General features: G+C 39.5%; 1 non-coding gene across 1 annotated transcript; it reads left to right on the top strand.

The window, feature by feature from the left end:
* Positions 1-6,270: 6,270 nt before the first annotated feature.
* Positions 6,271-6,376, top strand: LOC141567067 (U6 spliceosomal RNA). Its single transcript, XR_012489463.2, has one exon. It is a non-coding gene; the product is annotated as a U6 spliceosomal RNA (small nuclear RNA).
* The last annotated feature ends 244 nt before the right edge of the window (positions 6,377-6,620 follow it).

Below are 6,620 nucleotides of genomic sequence, written 5' to 3'. Positions count from 1 at the left end.
TCTAAACTCTTAGAAGTAAACTCTTAAAACGAATTTTGATCAAACCATGCTAAAAGGAAAAATATATATTTATCTGTCTTAATCCATTCAGGCTACTATAACAAAAATCCCACAGACTGGGTGGCTTAAACAACAAACATTTATTTCTCACAGCTCTGGAGTCTGGGAAGTCCTAGATCAAGGCACTGGCAGATTCAGGGCTGGTGAGAGCCCACTTCCTGGTTCACAGGCACCTGTCTTCCTGCTGTGTCCTCACATGGCAGAAAGGAAAGAGAGCTCTCTGGGTCTCTTTTATAAGAGCACTAATCCCATTCATGAGGGGTCTGCCCTCATGACCTCATCACGTGGGGATGAGGCTTCAACACTGAAATTGGGGTGGGAGGGACATAAACATCCAATCCATAGCATCACCCTCTGTCATTTCTTACAAAATGATATTATACAATCTTTTACATGTGATGATGTGTTCAAAGAGTATGCAGCCACAAATTAGGGAAAAAGCACTGCAGTGGGATGTTGCGCAGTTAATGTATTTTTTTTACTTTGCTGTATTTTTGTGACATTCTGGTATTTGTTACCTTAAAATATTTTTAATTTGTTATGACTTTTTTTCTCATTCTAAATAAATAATCATTTTCATGTCTAATTTTTATTCCTGATTTTGTGTTCTTTTCCTTAGCGCATGCATGTGCACACACACATAATATCAGCTCAGGCCTCAGGAAGTCTAGATCCCCCATGTGTCAGCCTTCATGGGAGTGGCCTTGAGACAAGGAAAGAAGGCTGAGGGTCCAGCATGTCCTGGAAACTCCTCCCTCTCCCAAATGGGCAGAGGGAAACTCACTGTAATTCTCTGACCTTCTAGAAAGTGTTACAAGCACTGAGCTCCTAGGAGAAGGTTTCATGGCCTCAGGCATGACAGAAGAAAGTGACCTCCCCACTAACACTGGTCACCAGATTTCCAGTCCCTCCAGAACCCAGGGTCAGGTGAAACCTGGCCAGGGTCAATAGATGCCTGTAAGAAATATTGCAGCAGGTGTTAAGTCAAGTAGTATTTTCAATATTCTCCTTGGAAGTAGAAGGGCCTAAGAATGGGGGCAAAGAAACACGTGGGGTTTGACACAGGCATGCTCCCCTGGGCTTACGTATGTATAAACATGCTCATTGGCTCTCTCCCTTACAAGGATGTAAGCTCTTCACAGCAAATTTAGCCATCAGTGTTATGTCAGTGAAAAAACAGAAAATTATGAACTTCAGAAACTTGACTTGACCTTGGTTGAGATTATAGTTGAAATCAGAGGCTACTCACTCCAAAAATGGTTAAGGAACTTTAAGAAGATGAAAATACTATTATATTATCACAAATGCTTTGAAAATGCCAAGCCCAGAGCTAATCTTGAAGACACCAAAAATATAAAAATTGACCAAGTTGCAGTGCAGGCCCTTTCAAGCCAAATCATAAAATTGGGTTCTTAGCTTGCCATAAGCATTCTTCTGAAAGTCTGTTTTAGCTGCAATGATTTACTGTTACATAACCCTTAACCTAGAGACTACTATGACACTTGTTTTACTTTTCACTGTAAAAATTTAATTTACTCATTGTCCATTTGTTATGGAAATTTTGGTTTACCGTAAACCTTGTATTGTTTATCCCATTGTCTATGATTCTTTGATCTTATTATAGCCAAGCCAACACTATAAAAAGTGACATATATTCACTTGGGATTAGAAAGAGCAATGTGAACTTCTCCTTTTCACATAAGTCATGTAACTTTTTTGTGTTTTGTTTTTAATGATGATAACAGCAGAATTGTTTTTGAAATACAGTGGAGGACATTTTCTTTCAGCTGGGTCCTAGTATCTAGAAGAGTGTGCGGTAATTAGTAGATCTTCAGTAAATGTTTGTTGACTGACTTATTCGTTGACTTCTCATTAACACTAAGAGGAAAAGTATCTGTTAAAACAGGGGTCAACTGGAAGTCAAAATGTTAGAGTAGACCTTTCCTTGAGTTCTCTGACATAATTTTCATTAATTTGCTTCCAATATTTAATTTAAATGACTGTACATTCTTTAAACACAACACTTAGTATTATAAAAGAGGCTGAATCCAGTCAGAGATGAAATGAAGTCATTAACCATGTCCTTTAAAACTGTTGATCCCAAAACTGTTTCCAGCATACTGAGGGTTAATCATCTCATCCATATGAAGCAGTGAATCAGGAGGCCACTAGAGGGCAACAAAGGGCAGGAATTCATTGCAGAGTCAAGGAAGTCTAGTGAGGGGGTAGGAATAACATGATTCCTATTAAGGCCCAGTTTGTATGAACCAAAGGACAGAAGTGAGGACATTCTTCCAAAGAACCGATGAAGAGAGAGCTGAGAAACTTAAAAATTTAATCCAAAGCAGCAAAGAAAATAGATAAGGTAGGTAACACTTAAAAGTCATAAATGCAGGGATCAGTGTTACTAGAAATGTTATATGTAGGGTTGAAAACATCAAGGACCATGGAGAATATGTAAAACCAAGGTCATAAATCACTAGAAATTCAAGATTCTGAGTACAGAAAGCAAAGGGGACGTGGACCAGTAAACCTGCGCTGCCCCTCTCGGCCTGCGCAAAGAACTGACTCAAATCACCTACAGTGAATGTACATTTCGGAACTGAGTCCTGTGGTAAAGAAAATCACTTTAGGCAACTGGGATTCCTCTAACTTCCTGTATTATTTGTCATCCTAGAGAGTAGTAGCCACTTACTGTGTGATCTCAACATCTCTACATCTCAGTTTCCTCATCAATTAAATGGAGAGAATGATAGTCCAAGGGAGTGCATTTTATATGAAGAATTCAAAAAGGACTTCACATTAGGGAAGACTCAATAATTTAAGGCCAACCCTGACAAAGAATATCAGGCATTTCCATTGTCAAGTTGGCACAGTTTACAAGCCAACCTTGTAAGTTACATGATTCTTGACAAAATTTGGCTGGAAGACAGAGATGTAGATACTTGTTTTATTTCAAGATTTTCACATAAACTGAGACTCTGTTAATATTTTTATTACACATCAAATTTCCGTTAAATAAGTTTTATTTAAATTAATTAAATTAGATGGGCACAAAGGACCTAGAGCAGACCTTGATATTTTTATCTGTCAGCTATTGCTGTTTAACAAAACACCCAAAACTCAATGGCTTAAAATAACAATAATTTGTTAATTCTCACTTATCTGCTAGTCAGCTGGGGAGTTGGCTAATATAGGCCAGGCTTGGTTGGGCAATTCTGTGGCTAGCTACCGTGTTTCCCAGAAAATAAGACCTAGCCAGACAATCAGCTCTAATGCGTCTTTTGGAGCAAAAATTAATATAAGACCCGGTCTTATATTAAAATAAGACCGGGTCTTATATAATATAATGTAAGACCGGCTTGGTCTTATTTTTGGGGAAACAGGGTGTTACCGGAGAGTGAGTCCTCCTCCGCACGGTGTCCAGGTTCTTGGGTCTTGAGCCAAGTATTGAACGAGACACGAAAATAAAGTGGTGAAAGAGCAGTTTATTAGAAGAGATAGTACACTCCAAAGAAATAGGAGTGGGCCCCAAGCAAAGGCAAGGCTCATGAGGCGCTGACTGGTAAGGACTTGGAGTTTTTATCCCTTTTTTCCTCTAGAATGAGCTGTTCCTTTCGGGGTGTGGGACCACTTGATTGACACCTGTGATTGACAAGAGGCTATTACCTCATCTTTTTAGACTGCGCATGTTTCTTCCCAGAATTCAGTCTGTTATCGTGATATCAACAAACTTCCAGGCATATGCATATTATAATGATGGTAGAATGAGGCCCAGGTGAAACGAATGTTATTGTGGCCTTTACTGTGCAGGTGTGAGTGACTGGTTTAACCTAGTTGGGTACTTTGTACCCATATGTTTCCTCAGAGGGGCAGATTATTACAGTGAGAATGGGAAGTTTGGGGCAGAGAGGGGAGGTCTTTTGGGCTGTCGCATTCTGTGGGTTGTGCAGGAATGCAGAGACCCGATACCTGTCTCTAACTGCCTGCCTTGTTTTCCCCTGAGAGACATGATCCCCATAAAATCTCTATGGGAAGTTGAGGGACAGGAGGTCTTTTCTTCTGTATCTGCTTCCTGCTGGGCAGGGGCATAGAGCTCTTCCTACCTATTGGGGATTCATGGAACTCTTGCCCTATCTGATCTTAGATGAGAGGAAGGGATCTCGAGATCCGCCTGCAAGACCGTGCTGGCCTCTTTGGTTGGGACTGGTAATCTCTCTGGGGTATTATCTGTATCTCCAAGGCCCCCGAATGAGGAAAAATAGATTTTTGTTTGTTTTTTTAAAGATTTAATTGGGGAAGCAGAACAGGACTTTTATTGGGGAACAGTGTGTACTTCCAGGACTTTTTTCCAAGTCAAGTTGTTGTCCTTTACAACCTTAGTTGTGGAGGGTGCAGCTCAGCTCCAGGTCCAGTTGCCATTGCTAGTTGCAGGGGGCACAGCCCACCATCCCTTGCGGGAGTCAAGGAATCGAACTGGCAACCTTGTGGTTGAGAGGACGCACTCCAACCAACTGAGCCATCCGGGAGCTCAGCAGCAGCTCAGCTCAAGGTGCCGTGTTCAATTTTAGTTTCAGGGGGCACAGCCTACCATTCCTTGCAGGACTCAAGGAATTGAACTGGCAACCTTGTAGTTGAGAGCCCACTGGCCCATGTGGGAATCGAACCAGCAGCCTTCGGAGTTAGGAGCATGGAGCTCTAACCGCCTGTGGGCCCAAACCAGCCTACAGATATATTTTGTTTTGTCTGCACTGACAAAAGTGTTTCCATAGTTGCCAACAGTTAAAAATAGGGATACTTTTACTAAAAATCCAGCTCTTATTGCAGTAAGTCCCCTGAAAGAATTTACTTATAATCAGAATTATCTCGTCTTTGAAATTTTGATGAAAGTCACCTATAAAACCTTCTAAATTTGGTGTTTTCTTTAAGGGATGATGTTATCTGATTCAAGTTATTTAAGGATCATAAGACTATTTGTTCTTCTATTTATTCTTGGATCAAGTTAACTAAGTTATGTTTTTCTACAAATTTAGTCATTTAAACTAAGTCTTCAAATATATTGACAAAAGTTGTTCATAAAATCCTTTTATTATCATAATCTATAGCATCTGTATTTCTATTTCCCTTTTCATTCCTATTATTGTTTATTTATATCTTTTCATTTTTTTGTATGGAATAATTTTACCTGAAGTCTATTTTATTGCTGTAAACCAATTCTTGGTTTTGTTTCTCTTCTGTTTTTTCTTTAAACTTTTTATTTATTTTAAGTGTGTTTTTCCAGGACCCATTAGCTCCAAGTCAAGTAGTTGTTTCAATCTAGTTGTGGAGGGTGCAGCTCACAGTGGCCCACGTGGGGATCGAACCGGCAACCTTGTTAAGAGCACTGCGCTCTAACCACTGAGCTAAGCAGCTGCCCCTTGTTTCTCTTCTTGATTGTATGTTTATGTCAATAATTCTGCTTTTTTTTTTATTTCTAAACTGCTGTCTTTCTTTGGGTTTGATATGCTAGGTTTGTTATTCAATTTTTGAAGTTGGAATCAGCTCATTAAGGTTGATCCTTTGTTTTCTGATGTAAACATACAAGCTATTGAATTCTGAGTAGCTTTTTAACTGCACCTCACAAGTTTTGACATTTAGTGTTGTATTGTTCAATTCTAAGTAATTTTAAATTTTCATTATGATTTTTTTCCTTGATCCATGAGTTGTGGTGGATTTGGTAAATCGACATTTATCATCAGTGTCAAACCTCTTTCTAACTGCCTTTCAATCCTTCAGAACCTGGGAAGATAAAAGCTTCATGTCAGACTCCCTTGCACTACAATTCTAGACGTGACTTAAATTCTTTCACTGAATGCACCAACACATGGTTTGAAAGGAGGGACAAAACTAAACCACTGGGACAATCCTTAAAGATGGCGCCATAGGAGGCTCCTGAGCTCCCCTCCTCTGACAGACACCCAGGATGAATAGCTACATAAGGAGCAATTCCCTCTGAAAGAAATCCAGAAGCTACCTGATTAACTCATATACATTGGACACACCAAAAAATACCCACATCAAAACAAGTTTAAAAGGCTGATATACACTCTTGCCATAAACCCTGCCACAGCATATGATCGGAGGAACCCCCAACTCCCAGATTCTCCTTGAGGAGTGAGAAGGTTGGACCCTACATTTACAGCCTTAACTTATAATAAGACTCCCACCTGAGTGCTCGTTTCAACCATACATACATTAAAATTAGAATAATGCAGAGGAGATTAGCATGGCCCTGTGCAAGGATGTCATGCAAATTTGTGAAGCAATCCATATTTTTGCACAGGAAATATAGTCAATAATATTGTAATAACTTTGCACAGTGATAGATGGTTACTAGACCTATCAGAGTGATCACATCATAAAGTATATAAATGTAGACTTGTACACCTGAAATTAATATAATATTATATGTCAACTATATTTTAATTTAAAAAAAGAATCCCTCCTGAGAGATGGTCCCCCAAAATACCTAACTCTGAAAGACAACAGGGCTTGAATCCATGAGACCCACAAAGCTATAG

The sequence above is a fragment of the Rhinolophus sinicus genome, chromosome 4 (genome assembly GCF_057876585.1).
Source record: "Rhinolophus sinicus isolate RSI-liver-muscle chromosome 4, RSI-T2T, whole genome shotgun sequence".
In the NCBI taxonomy this organism is placed as follows: Eukaryota; Metazoa; Chordata; class Mammalia; order Chiroptera; family Rhinolophidae; genus Rhinolophus; species Rhinolophus sinicus.
Note: the sequence above shows the minus strand (reverse complement) of the source record. Positions and strands in the feature narration are given on the sequence as shown.